Here is a 14,287-nt window from a genome sequence, read left to right on the forward strand (position 1 = left end):
TGGGAGGCAGAGTTTGCAGTGAGCTGAGATCTCACCACCGTACTCCAGCCTGGGTGACAGAGTGAGACTCTGTCTCAAAAAAAAAAAAAAAGAAAAAAGAAAAGATGGACAAAGTGTTAGAGAGACACTGATTGGGAGAGGGAAAACAATTTACAGACAGTGCGTGAAGTCCCCAGGGATATGGCATTTTACAGCCAACGGAAGGAAGAGAAGGAAGGAGCAGGGAGCAGTCCAGGCAGAGGAAGCAGCCAGGGCAAAGGCTGGGAGGCTGGACTAAGCTCAAGTGTGATTCAACTGGAGGTAGAGAATGGGCATTTTTGAAACCAGGTTGGAGAGTCAGGCCAGGGCCCAATGGGACAGTGCCTGTGGATTTTATCCTGAGAGACATGTGAAGTCCCTGAACCCGGGGGTCCTGCAGCTGTGTAGGAACAGATTGGAGAGGCACCAGTGGAGGAACCAGGAAGTTGTCAGGCTACAGGATTCAGAGGCACGGGCAAGAGGTGATGGTGGTAGGGACTAGGGATGCGGCCTCCAGCCTGGAACATGTCTCGGTGGCAGAGCCCACGGGACCAGCTGATGGGGAAGACAGAGTTGAAGGAAAAAAAGCAACAAGTTGCCACTGACAGATGTCAACATAATAATTTAATTAACGAATTCCCTATTGATGGAGAGCTGGACTGTTTCTATTTTTTCCCTACTTGCAAACAATTTTGTCTTAAACATTATTGCATAGATATCCCCAGATGTGAGATGCTCGGATCAAAGGCATGAACTTTTTTTTTTTAAATCATATCCAGATGGCCTCATTGCCTCCATTCCACTTGTGTACAACATGCAGGAGTTCCAGTTTCTACCCTGGAACTTTCTCCTCCTGCTGTGCTCCTGGGAACACTCTGCCCAACCCCTCCACCTCTGGCACAGACCCGGTCTCCAGTGCATTTGTATTTCTTGTTGCAATCTGGAATTATAAGTTGCTAAGAAGAAAACCTCAGAACCAGGCTAAGTGGCTAAAAAGACTGCCCAGGGGCCTCTTTTTCCAGCAGGAGGCAGAGAGAGGCTTCCAACACCCTGAAGAGGGCCAATTTACCCCCATTCTTCCAAATACAAGGAATTGGCTTTTTTTTGCCCCCCCTGTTCAGGCCTGAAAACAAGCCAGAGCATTGAATGGCCATGAAAACAAGCAGTGAAAACAGGCCCTGAGGTTACAGGAAACCCTTCTCCCCACCACTCTCTGAGCAGCAGGAAGGAAGGGAGCCACTGTCCTCTGGGTCCTCTGCCCTTCAGCTCCCCTGGAGGCCCACTGGCCTTCCCCATCTCACATCTGATCAATGCCCCCCTGGTTGTGGCCACCACCTGCTGCCTGACCCCCATTCCATGCCAGCTTTTGCTACTAGAGTTTCCTTTTCATAAGTGGCCTTTTTAAAGGAATTATTTTCTTTTAATCAGCAGTCACTGCATCTGTAACAGTGCTGAAGCAGAATTTTGTTATTTTCCCATCACTTAGCGCTTATCCTTTCCATTTATTTGGGGGAAGAGTCGCTAAGATTTCAGAGATTCGTAACTCGCTTGTGCGTGGTATCTGATTTTCACTTTGGCATTTGGAGATGCTTTAGAAGGTGGTTTATGTTATCTTTCCAAGACTTACCTGGTGAGTTACTTAATCAAGATAGGATTTTGAAACATACTGCTTCTTAATATCTTGTCTTTTGTTTTTGTTTTGTTTTTTTGAGACAGAGTCTCGCTCTGTTGCCCAGGCTGGAGTGCAGTGGCATGTTCTTGGCTCACAGCAACCTCTGCCTCCCCAGTTCAAGCGATTCTCCCACCTCAGCCTCCCAAGTAGCTGGGATCACAGGCACACACCAGCACACCTGGCTAATTTTTGTATTTTTAGTAGAGACGGGGTTTCACCGTGTTAGCCAGGCTGGTCTCGAACTCCTGATCTCAGGTGATCCACCCACCTTGGCGTCCCAAAGTGCTGGGATTACAGGTGTGAGCCACCATTCCCAGCCTATCTTGTCTTTTAAAACAAGTGACTTTTTTTTTTATAGCAAAATAAATGAATAGCAACTCTTTGACACTGCTAGTAACTATTATTAATTGACTGCTTAGGAAATGTCAGCTGCCAGGCTGGGCTCATTCCCATTGGATCTTCTCTGCAACTCTCTAAGGGAGGTGTGAGTTTTTGTATACATTTAATGTGTGAGGACACCAAGGCATGGAGAAGTTGACTACTGTTAGTAACTTACCCAAAGTTACAGACCAGGGCAGAACTGAGGTGCAGATTCCATACTCCCCAGGGCCCTTCCTTTGTAACCATGGTTACAAAGCCTCTCAGAGGGAAGGCGGCGGGTTCTCCTGCAGGTCACTGTGGCAGTGACATGGGCAGGGGTGGCAGACAGACACATGTTCCCATTTGTCCTTACTGTTGTCTGTGGCAGCTCTTCCTTCCGACTGCTGGTCCAGCCGATCCATGGGCCTTCCAAGTCCACACTAGAGGCAGAATCCCTTGTTCTAGGTGACTCCTAAAGGCTCAGCATCTCTAATTCTCGATGGGATGCTGACTAAGGCATGGGGGTTTCAATTCTATTCGGGAAGTGACCTGTCCCCTCCATCTAGACTAGACAGATTTAACAAATAAAAATATAGGACCCCCAATCACATTTGAATTTCATAAAAATAATGAATACTTTTGGTATATATCATGCAATATTTGAGATATAAAAATCACTTGCTGTTTGTCCGAAGTTCAAATGTAACTGGGCATAGATATCCTGTATTTTCTCTGTCAACTCTCTCTCCGTCCCCCAGTAGATGCCCTTCCAGAGAGACCTGCCAGACTGAGCTGCTTCCATCAGCCAGACGTGAGAATAAGAGCATTTAGGTAAGTGCTTGGTCAGCATGGAAGAGCCTTGGGGAACTGAGTGGGATGGGACAGGCTGACGAGCCTTACAGGGCCTTGGTTTCCCTGTCTTGGGCTACAATGTGGAGCTCAGAAATCCCCAAGGAGCCCACTGTCCACACATTGACGGTCACTGCTTTTAACATAAAGTCCAGCTTCCCTAGTGAGGCATTGAAAGGCCCTGTCTGCCACCCCACCTCGCCTCCTGCCCAGCTCACACAGCCACCCGGAAGGACTTAAGAGTCCCTCCCAAAACAATCTCTTCTCACCTATACTTTCACTCTTCTTGCCTGGAGAGCCTCTCCTTTCCTTGTGTGCTGTTTAAACTCCTATTCACCCTTTATGCCTTTAATGCCACCTCCTCCCGGAAGCCTTCCCTGACCACTGCAGGAAGAGAGGCAGTTGCGTTCACTTCCCTGTCACTTTGGGCCTCTTTGACAGTTTGATTACAATAAAATTACAGCTTATGCAAGTTTAACATGCTCTTCAGACAAAAGAAAAAATACAGAAAGAAAGACAAGAAGAGAGAAAGAAATTAAGTAAGGACCATGTGGCCCAATGGGCACACACCCTAAGTGGTTATGAGATAGAGGCAGAATCTGCTGTCTGAGGCTCAGTCCCGATAGGCCCCTCATCCTACAGCTACCTAAGGACAAGTCTTTAAAGATAAGCTGGGAAAAAAAAAAAAACTAGCAGTATAGTAGGAAAGAATGAGGGATTTGGCAGACCAGACTACCCTAAATTCAGACTCCAGCTCCGCCGCTTCCTGGCTGTATAACCCTGAACAAGTTGCTAACTCCTCTGTGCCTGGGGCTCCTCATCTGTAAAGTGAGCATAAGAAAAGTACCAACCTCAAAAGGTTGTTGAGAGGATAAAATGAGCTTAACATCTGTGAAGTGCTCACAGTAGCTCCTAATACACACTGGTATTGGATTATATTATGATTTAATATTACCCCAGCCAGTACCCTCTGTGGAAGGAAGAGGAACCTGCTCCAGGGCTGCAGGGAACCCTAACTGTGCTGGACTCACTAGGAGACTGAATATCAGTCCCCAACCTAGTGCCTCTGAGGATTTGCCAGGGGTACTTTTCATTACACTTGATTTTTGCTTTCCAAGCTGACTCGACTGAGTAGCACCCTCAGAGAAATCCAACCGTCAGATAGACAGTCCTGGGTGAAAATTCCCATCCACCATTTCTATAATAGTTGTGTGACCTTAAGCGAGTCACACTTTGTGTGAGCTCTGCTCGCTTCACCTGTCAAATGGAGACGATGATACCCACCCCCAGGGCATGAGGAGTTAACACCTGTGCTGATGCCTGCTACCTGGTAGACACCTGATACCAAGGCCGCTGTGATTAATTTACTCTTTCCACCGCTGTTGTTACACTGTTTCATTTTCAGTTTACATGCTCTTCACCCCACAGCCTGAGAGCCCTCAAGGATGGGGATTCGTTCCAAGTCAGCTCAGGCTCCCATGGTCAAGTCTATACCAAAAACCATGGAGGCACTCAAATATGAGAGGCGGAGGGAGGGAGGGAGGGAGGGAGGGAGGAGGAAGGAAGGAAGGAAGGAAGGAAGGAAGGAAGGAAGGAAGAGAAGAAAGAAGGAAGGAAAAGAAGAAAGAAGGAAGGAAAAGAAGGAAGGGAGGGAGGGAGAGAGAGAAGGAGGAAGGAATAAGAGGGGAAGGAAGGAAGGGAGGGAGGGAGGAGGGAAGGAAAAGAGAGAGGGAGGGAAGGAAGGGAGGGAGGGAAGGAGGAAGGAAGGAAGAGAGGGAGGGAGGGAGGAAGGAAGGAAGGAAGGACAGAGAAAGAAGGGAAGGAAGGGAGGGAGGAAGGAAGGAGAGAGAAAGAAGGGAAGGAAGGGAGGGAGGGAAGAAGGAAGAAAGGAAGGAAGAGGGGAAGGAAGGAAAGGAGGAAGGAAGAAGAGAGGAAGAAGGGAAGGAAGGAAGAAGGGAAGGAAGGGGGAAAGGAAGGAAGGAAGGGAGGGAGGAAGGAAGGAGAGAGAAAGAAGGGAAGGAAGGGAGGGAGGGAAGAAGGAAGAAGGAAGAAAGGAAGGAAGAGGGGAAGGAAGGAAAGGAGGAAGGAAGAAGAGAGGAAGAAGGGAAGGAAGGAAGAAGGGAAGGAAGGGGGAAAGGAAGGAAGGAAGGAAGGAAAGAAGGAAGGGAGGGAGGGAGGGAGGGAAGAAGGAAGAAGAGAGGAAGAAGGGAAGGAAGGAAGGAAAAGAGGGAGGAAGGGGAGAAAGGAAGGAAGAAGAGAGGAAGGAAGGAAGGGAGGGACAGAGGAAAGAAGGAATAAGGAATTAAATTCTTCATTCTCAGGCTCCAGGCTTGTCTGACTGATCAGAGGAATGGATCAATAGCCCCCAATCATTCTCCTCTCTCTTTCTGGAATCACAACTTAGGTTTGTAGCTGTCTAATTTATTATTATATGGTGCAGTGCAGGGTAATTATACACTGTGGTATAATTTGTTATAACTTGGGCTGAGGCCTATAACTGTATAATTTATTATTATACAGTACAGTATTGAATAATACGAAGAGTATATAATTTATTTCAGGCTTACGAGCCTAACCTGTAATCCAAATGCAGCACGCAGCCTATGCAGATGAGTTAATGTTTCTACGGAAACCTCAACTTAGATATTTCTTCATCTCTAGTTCCTTTCTTTGGGCTTCTCAGAACACCTGTGTTACCAAGTTCCTGGTACTTTTTGTTTGGTGCAAGACTGATATGTTGGGTAGCCTTGGCCCAGGCTGAACCGGTCTTGCATATTGGGTCATGGGAAAGAAGGGCCCAGAGCTGTCATCCTGCCTAGTGACAGTTGTCATCACAGGGAGGCCACAGCTTGCCAAAGGTATTACTGGCAGCAGATGCAGAACCATGACCAGAACCCCCATTTCTGGGTCCCCAGGAATGAGGAGGCTTGCAGCATCTCCGTCTATTTATTAGATAACTATTCTTTGCTCTGTTCTCAGCACTGGAGATACATCATGGGACCAGGCCCCTCGTGAAGCTTGCATTCTGGAAATCAAGAGCCTCCGTCTCTCTGGTCTCTTGTTTCTTAAAGTGTGGACCCCAAACCAGCATCGTCAGCATCCTCTGGGAGCTGGTTGGGAATGCAGCATCTTAGCCGCAAGCCCCACTGAGTCTGCATTTTCCTTTTTTTTTTTTTTGAGACGGAGTCTTGCTCTGTCGCCCAGGCTGGAGTGCAGTGGCGCGATCTCGGCGCATCGCAAGCTCCGCCTCCCGGGTTCACGCCATTTTCCTGCCTCAGCCTCCGGAGTAGCTGGGACTACAAGCGCCCGCCACCGCGCACGGCTAATTTTTTGTATTTTTAGTAGAGACGGGGTTTCACCGTGGTCTCGATCTCCTGACCTCGTGATCCACCCGCCTCGGCCTCCCAAAGTGCTGGGATTACAGGCGTGAGCCACAGCGCCAAGTCTGCATTTTCACAAGACCCCTTGGTGATTCATTCACACTGGAGAAGCACTGCTGGAGTTGCTATATGATTTAGGGGAACCATTTTCTTCTCTACTTCCCTTCTACCCAAAATATATACTATTTCACTGAGTACTGAAGTGGAGTTGCTTTTTTTTTTTTTTTTTTTGAGACAGAGCCTCACTGTGTCTCCCAGGGGAGTGCAGTGGTGTGATCTCAGCTCACTGTAGTCTCCACCTCCCCGGTTCAAGCGATCCTGCCACCTCAGCCTTCCAAGTAGCTGGGATTACAATCCTGTGCCACCACACCTGGCTAAATTTTGTATTTTTAATAGAGATGGGGTTTCACCATGTTGGCCAGGCTGGTCTTAAACCCCTGACCTCAAGTGATTCACCCACTTCGGCCTCCCAAAAAGTGCGGGGATAACAGGCATGAGCCTCTGTGCCTGGCCCCTTCTTCTTCTTCTTTTTTTTTTTTAAAGAACATGTATTTTTTTCTTTTACCTTGGATGCAGAAGTTCATTATGTACCTTTTAGAATTATAAAACAAAAAATATATATTAAAAAATCACCCAGAACCCCACTATTCAGAAGTGACGCTGTTAATATTTTAATGACCAATCTATCAGACTTTTTTATACATACGTATACTTTTTTTTTCGAAATTTCAAGAAAAGATGCAATAGTGTTGTGTTCAGGCTCAGAAAACAATGCCCCAGAATCTGGCGCTTTGACGTGCTGAACTGCCAAGAAGCGGTTTCAAGGTCTCTCTCTGACCTTCCACTACCTCCCTGTCTCTCTGATCCTCTTACTTTCCCAAAGCACCAGGAGGAGCTGTCTCTGGAATTTTCTTATCTGCCTAAGAAAGCTTCTTTCCAAGAGAAATGCAATTTCTTAAAACTCCCTATCCCCAGGAATCTCATGAAATAACCAGGAAAGATTAACCACTGGAAAAGAGACTAGATGTAGTCACCATGCTCAGACAGACTTTCATCTATTTTTCTGAGAGCAGCTCCTAGAGATCACCTGGGAAGCTTTATCTGCATAGTAAGACAATCTTTGTTTACAGTGAAGTTCTGCCCCTTACCTTCCCACCGCCTTCCCCAGAGATCAGAAGAATTTTGTCTTAGACAGTTGTTCTTTAGGCTCATTCATTTCCCCTAAAAAATCACTTACTCCTATACTTCCCATTTGCCCTTCCCCAATGAAGAAGGGCATATAAGGGTTATTGGGTAATCATTCTCCTGCAATTCTCCTGTGTTATTCACATTAAATAATTTATTTTATTATTATTATTATTTTTTGAGAGGCAAGATGTTCTTCTGTTGCCTGGGCTGGAGTGCAGTGACACAATCACAGCTCACTGCAGCCTCAAACTCCTGGGTTCAAGTGATCCTCCTGCCTCTGATTACCAAGTAGCTGGGACTGCAGACACATATCACCATGCCTGGCTAACGTTTTAAAAAATTTTTTTGTAGAGACAGGATCTTGTTTTGTTACCCAGGGTAGTCTCAAACTTCTGGCTTCAAGTGATCCTCCCACCATGGCCTCCCAAAGTGTGGAATTACAGGCATGAGCCACCATGCCTGGCCTCATTAAATAAATTTCATATGCCTTTTTATTTTACTAATCTGTCTATTATGGTTCGTTTTCAGCAAACCTTCAGAGGAAAGAGGAGAAGATTCCCTTCGGCCCTTACAATTGCACAGTGGCTCTCAAAACTGAGCATACATTCACCTGGAAGGGTTGCTCAAACATAGATTGCCGGGCCCCACCCCCAGAGCTTTTGATCAGGAGGTCTGGGACCAGGCCTGGGATTTGGCACTTCTAACAAGTTCCAGGTGATGTGGGGCTGCTGGTCCAGGGACTACACCTTGGGAAGCACTGGACTCAGTGTTCTAAGATTTCCTAAGCACCAGTAGTTGGAATCCAGCTCTGCCACCCACCACCTGCCCACAGGGAATTTAGGCTGCCTCTCCATGATGCAACTTCTAAGTCTGCAAGGAAAGTACCTGCCTCATAAGATTATTATTATTATAAGGATTATATGAGTTAATTAAATTAGTAAAGCACACAGGAAGTATTAATTATGATGAATATGCATATAATTGTTTAATCAAGATTTCTTAACAATTGTTCAAAAACATTTTTCAAGTCATTATTCTTCAGCGTATTTGCTTTCAAAGGCTGTGGGCTTATCCTTCATAGTGATGTATTTATCTAGTCCACAGTCTTCAACTAAACAGTGCTGCAATGAGCATTCTCATGGATAAATCACAGTGCACCTGTCTGCTTATTTCCTTAGGATATAATGTGCTAAATGTGAAATTGCTGAAGAAAATTACATGAGCATATTTAAAACTTTTGATATGTTTTGCTAAATGGCCTTCCAAAAAACTTATACTGATTTATAATGCTACCAGCAGCATATGAGGTCATCTTTTCCTTATATTCTTGTTAATATCTCATGTTATTGGTTTTTTAAAATTATGCCAATACTTTGTTTGTTAATTTGAATTTCTTTGATGACTACTGAAGTTGGATGTCCCAGCTCCAATATCTCAGGACTTTAAATATTTTTTAAAATCCTTCAAAGCTTGTGTTTACAGAATGTTAACCAGCCCTTTTCTCCTCTAATGAATGAACTCTGTGTCTTGGCGTCTCTCTTGTAGTAGCAGAGGCATCATCTCACAGGTAACAGCTGCTTGATTTAAATCCCACCTGTGCTGCTGGTAACATACCTCCCATTTAATAGATGGGTGTGGACTAGAGGAGGATGAAACATTAAGAGAGCAAACAGAAGGAGAGAAGTTATTTTTTCCACAAAAATTCTCTCAACATCTCCCACAGGTCAGGCCCTCTGCTAAACTTAGAGGATACAAAGACAAGGAAGTCTCAAAGTGCAGGGTGGTGGGGTGGGGGAATACAGAAAAAATAATGTGAAATGTAACAGTGCAAATGAGAACAATGGGGTAGGAATCTCATGAAAGAAATGATGGTATTTTGAAGTCATAGAGGACCTGGGTTCAAATCCTATTTCTTTCAACTCCTAGTTTTGGGCAGTAATATGCAAAGACTATCTATTTTTAGGCTTAAACTAGTTAAAATAACAGGTAGAAATTACCTGGAAACAGGAAACCTTACCTGTTTCCAGGAATCTCACAATTGCAGCCCAAGGGCCAAATATGGCATACAGAAGGTCTTGTTTGGTGCATCCAGTATTTCCGAAAAAAAAAAAAATTTAGTAGAGGAATTAGGATGGCTTAGATCAATAGTTCTCCATCCTGGTTGCCCAACTGAAACACCTGGAAATATATTGGTTCCTTTAGAAGACATCTGGGCTCATTCACTGACTTCTTCTTCTGGTCAAGGTGGAATAACAGAGAATGGGTTTATCCTCTTAGCTGAAACAAAAAAATCTGGGGAAAATATATGAATCAATGGTTTTCAAGACACTGGACATCAGGCAACACAGAACCGTGATCCCTGAGAGAGAGAAAACCAAAGAGGGCCTAGCAATTGCCTCTGCTTGCTATCTGGAGAGTTTTCAGGCCACAGCGCAGGACAGGGAGTCCAGGTAGAGCCCAGGGGTCTTCCTGAGTTGAAGAGATGGAGCTGGGTGGCTGCTATGGTTAGAATGTTTTTGTCCCCTGTAAAAATTTATGTTGAGGCTGGATGCAGTGGATCACGCCCTTAATCCCAACACTTTGGGAGGCCAAGGAGGGAGGATTGCTTGAGGCAGGCATTCAAAATAAGCCTGTACAACATAGTGAGACCCCATCTCTACAAAATAAAATTTTTTTAATTAGCCAGGCATGGTGATGCACACCTGTAGTCCCAGCTACTCAGGAGGCTGAGGTGGGAGGAACACTTGAGTCTAGGAGACTAAGGCTGCAATGAGCCGTGATTATACCGCTGCACTCCAGCCTGGTTAACAGAGCAAAACCCTATCTCCAAAAAAAAAAAAAAAATTTAAATTTATGTTGAAACTTAACCCTTAATGCAATAGTGTTGGGAGATGGGGCCTTTTGGAAGGTGTTTAGTCATGAGGACTCTGCCCTTATGAATGGATTAATGTGGTTATAAAAGGGCTTCAAGAAGGGAGTCTATCCTTTTGCCCTTCTGCCTTCTGCCATATAAGGACACAGGATTTCTCCCCTCTGGGGGACACAGCATTGAAGGCGTCATCTTGGAAGTAGAGAATAGCTCTCACTAGACACCAACACTGGCTTCTTGATCTTGAACTTCCCAGCCTCTAGGACCATGAGAAATAAATTTCTGTTCTTTATAAACTACCCAGGCTTGGGTATTTTTGATGTAGCAATGCAAATACATTAATCCAGAGGCCAAGGTGTCTGGAGTTCACAGGGCAGAGTATCACTGAGAAGAGAGCTTGTGGGGAGGAGCAGGTACAAGAGCATAGGTGAGCTCTGGCGATCAGCAGAGAGCCCCTCCTGTCTTCTGAGTACTAATGAACACGTGCATGTGTGAAACCTACCTGAGGCCAGCAAAGAACCTCCTGGTTAGATTACAGGGAACAACCCCAGGTGCCCACACAGGGCTGGGAATAGTCTCTGTTCTTAGGAGCCAGAGTGAAAAACCTCACAGGGCTTTAGGCAGATAATTCACAAGGTTGCTTCAGTAGCTGGACAAAATTTGCTCTAAACATTGATATAGTCCCATGTAAAAATGTTTAAAAGCAAAGATTAAACTAATTCCAAGGAACTTGACTGTGTCCCAGAAAAAAAATCAAACATAGTTATAGAAACACGCACAAAAAAACCTAGCACATGATGATGTAAATTCAGTGTCTGGTATCCATTAAAAAAATTGCCAGGCATGCAAAGAAGCAAGGAAATTCAATCCATTAATGAGGAGAAAATTCAATCATTGGAAACTGACCCAGAAATGACACAAATGATAGAACTGATAAATAAAGACATTAAAACCACGATTATAGCTGTATTTCATAGGTTCAGGAAACGAGAGGAAGGACTGAGTATACTAAATTGTGACATGGAAGACAGCAAAAAGACTCGAATAAAAAAGATTAGTGAACTTAAATATACAGCGAGAGAAACTATCCAAAACGAACCACAGAGAAGAAAAAGACTGAAAAAAAATGAACAGAGCATCAGCGAAATGTGGGACAACTTCCAGTATAATATATCTACACACAACACACAACACACACACACTCAAACATAGATATATATATATAAGCAGATAGATATATTTATAAGCAGATAAATATATACATATGTGTATATATATGAGTGTATATATAGATCAAATACATATATATGAGAGAGCTTGAAGGAGAAATAATGGTTGAAAACTTGCCAAATTTAATGTGAACAAAACTCACAGACCCAAGGAACCCAATGAACCCTAAGCACATTAATTTATCACAGTCTCTACCTTCTACTTCCAACTGATGTTATACCACTTTGCCTTATAAGTTTATACTTGAGACTCTCACAATATTTAAAAAATGACACCAAGGGCCATTATAATCAAATTACTCAAAACTAGACATAAATAAAAAATCTTAAAAGCAGCCAGAAAACAAACAACCCAGGTTATATATACACATGAACAAATATAAGGCCGGCATCAGATTTCTCAAAAGAAACAATGCACATAAGAAGACAGTAGAGTAACATCTTTAAAACGCTGAAAGAAAAATAAAGTCAACCTAGAATTCTACATCCAGCAAACATGTCTTTTTAAAAATGAAAGCCTGGGCAACATGGCAAAACCCCATCTCTACAAAAAACACACACACAAAAAAAAATTAGCCGAGCGTGGTGACACATGCCTGTAGTCCCAGCTACTCAGGAGGCTGAGATGGGAGAATCACCTGAGCCTGGGGAGATCAAGGCTGCAGTGAGCCAAGATCACACCACTGCACTCCAGCCTGAGTGACAGAATGAGAACCTGTCTCAAAAAAAAAACAAAAAACAAACTAAAGATGTTTTCAGATATCCAAAGGCAGGAAGAATTCATCACCAGCATACCTGTATACAAACAAAGTGTTGATAAGTCCTTTAGGCAAAAAAAAAAAAAAAAAAAAAGATACCAGGTGGGAATCTGAATCTACACAAAGGAATGAAGAGCACTGGAAATGACAACTGTGGGCAAATAAAACCCCTTTTCTCTTACTTTAAAAATCACTTTAAAAACAAATTTGACCAAAGCAAAAATAACAACAGTGTACTGTGGAGTTTATAATATATGAAGCAATACTATGTATAACAACAATAACACAAAGGCCAACAGGGGAGAAATGGGAGTATAATGTTGTAAGGTTCTGATTCTATATGTGAAGTGGTATAATAAAATCTGAAAGCAGACTGTGATAAGTTAGATACGTGTATTATAAACTCCAAAACAACTGCTAAAATAATTCAACAAAGAATTATAGCTAATAAGCCAACAAAAGAGATAAAATGGAATCATAAAAAATATTAATCTAAAAAAGAAGCAGAACAAAAAAGAAACAACAAATGGGAGAAACAGAAAATAAATAGCAACATGGTGGATTTAAACCCAACCATATCAGTTATTACATTAAATGTAAATGGTCTAAACACCCAAATTAAATAGGCAGAAATTATCAGATTGGAACTTGCCAAGGTCATCTCCTAGACAGACGTGGGGGTGGGCAACCCCGGCAGCTGTGCTCTAGCATCTCATTTTGTTGCCTCTTAGACATGTGGTCCCTTCTCTGTGGGCCGAAATGGAAGTCAGGACGCTTTGTGCCAGGAGTAGAGAGTGGAGACTTCCCAGCATGTGCTATGGTAATGTCAATGCAGAGCAGCACTGAGTTAACGTCAGAAAGCAGCTGCTAGCACCTCTGAATGAGTCTTCATCCACCACCACCTTCTCCCCAAGATCACTGGCTCTGATTCCAGAGTTCACCTGACTACCATAATCCTAGCAACTGGGTAACCTCTGGGCAGCCCATCCCACCCTCAGGACAGTGATCTCTCAGCCAACATTAGAGACAGAATCACCCTGTGAAGACAAATGCTGGGAAACCACCCCTAAATGCCAAGCAACCAGATTGTTTTCCCCACTTGATGTCATGTGAGACTTTGTCCAATGTCTGCAGAGCTTCTCCCATGGCAGGATAAGCGGCCAGGCTGGACACACAATCTCAGAGGGCCCAGGAAGCGTTATTGGTCTAATTTAAACCCAGACATCCATAGAGATATTTTGTTCATTCATTCATTTGTCCATAGAATGCTTATTGAGTGAGTACTTTCTGTGTGTCAGGCACTGTTTTAGACACTGAGGAAGCAGTGAAGACTGTGAAAAGGCATGTGTCTCCCAGGGGCTTGCGGTCTAGTGAAGGGAGACAGACAGATGTGCAATGAAGTATGATGACTGGTAAAATAGCAATCCTGACAAGGTCTGATGGATGCACCCAACCAGGTTTTGAAGGATGACCAAGAGTCTTCTGGGGGGACAAGACAGAGAAGGCCACCACAGGCAAAGGTCCAACAGTTACAAGGTGGCAAAGGTGAGTAGAAGTGAGATGTGTTGGGAATGTCTGGGGCTCTGGTCTGCATGGATGGTACATGTGAGGAGGTAAGAGCCAGGCAAGCCGGGATAAATGGCATGTGCCATATGATAAAGAATCTGAATGCCTGGCCAGGGAGTTTGGACTTGACCCCCTGGCCTGGAACAAGGTGTCCTTAAAGGATTTTATGCAGGTGGATGGCATGAGGATATCGGAGCTTCAGAGAGGCTACTCTGGAGGCAGAGGAATGGGCATGTGGGGTCTAGGGGAAGCCACTAGAGGCAGAGAGGTGAGAGACAGGGCTGGTAGGGAGAGGCTGGCATAATGGGGGTCAGAGTTAGGTAAATATCTGTCTGGCTGACAAGGAGGAGGTGATGAAGAAGTGAAAGGGGCAGGGCCTGGAGACCTATCAGACATGG

At 44.3% G+C, this 14,287-nt stretch overlaps 1 long non-coding RNA gene across 1 annotated transcript in view; it reads left to right on the forward strand.

Annotated features, from left to right (window-relative positions):
- LOC105740711 overlaps nt 1-14,287 on the forward strand; it is a 58,668-nt gene that overhangs the window by 1,405 nt on the left and 42,976 nt on the right. The window contains exon 2 of the long non-coding RNA XR_001116798.2: nt 2,812-2,881. This is a non-coding gene — a long non-coding RNA (uncharacterized LOC105740711). The remainder of the gene's footprint in view (nt 1-2,811; nt 2,882-14,287) is intronic.

The sequence above is a fragment of the Nomascus leucogenys genome, chromosome 13 (genome assembly GCF_006542625.1).
Source record: "Nomascus leucogenys isolate Asia chromosome 13, Asia_NLE_v1, whole genome shotgun sequence".
Taxonomy (NCBI): domain Eukaryota; kingdom Metazoa; phylum Chordata; class Mammalia; order Primates; family Hylobatidae; genus Nomascus; species Nomascus leucogenys.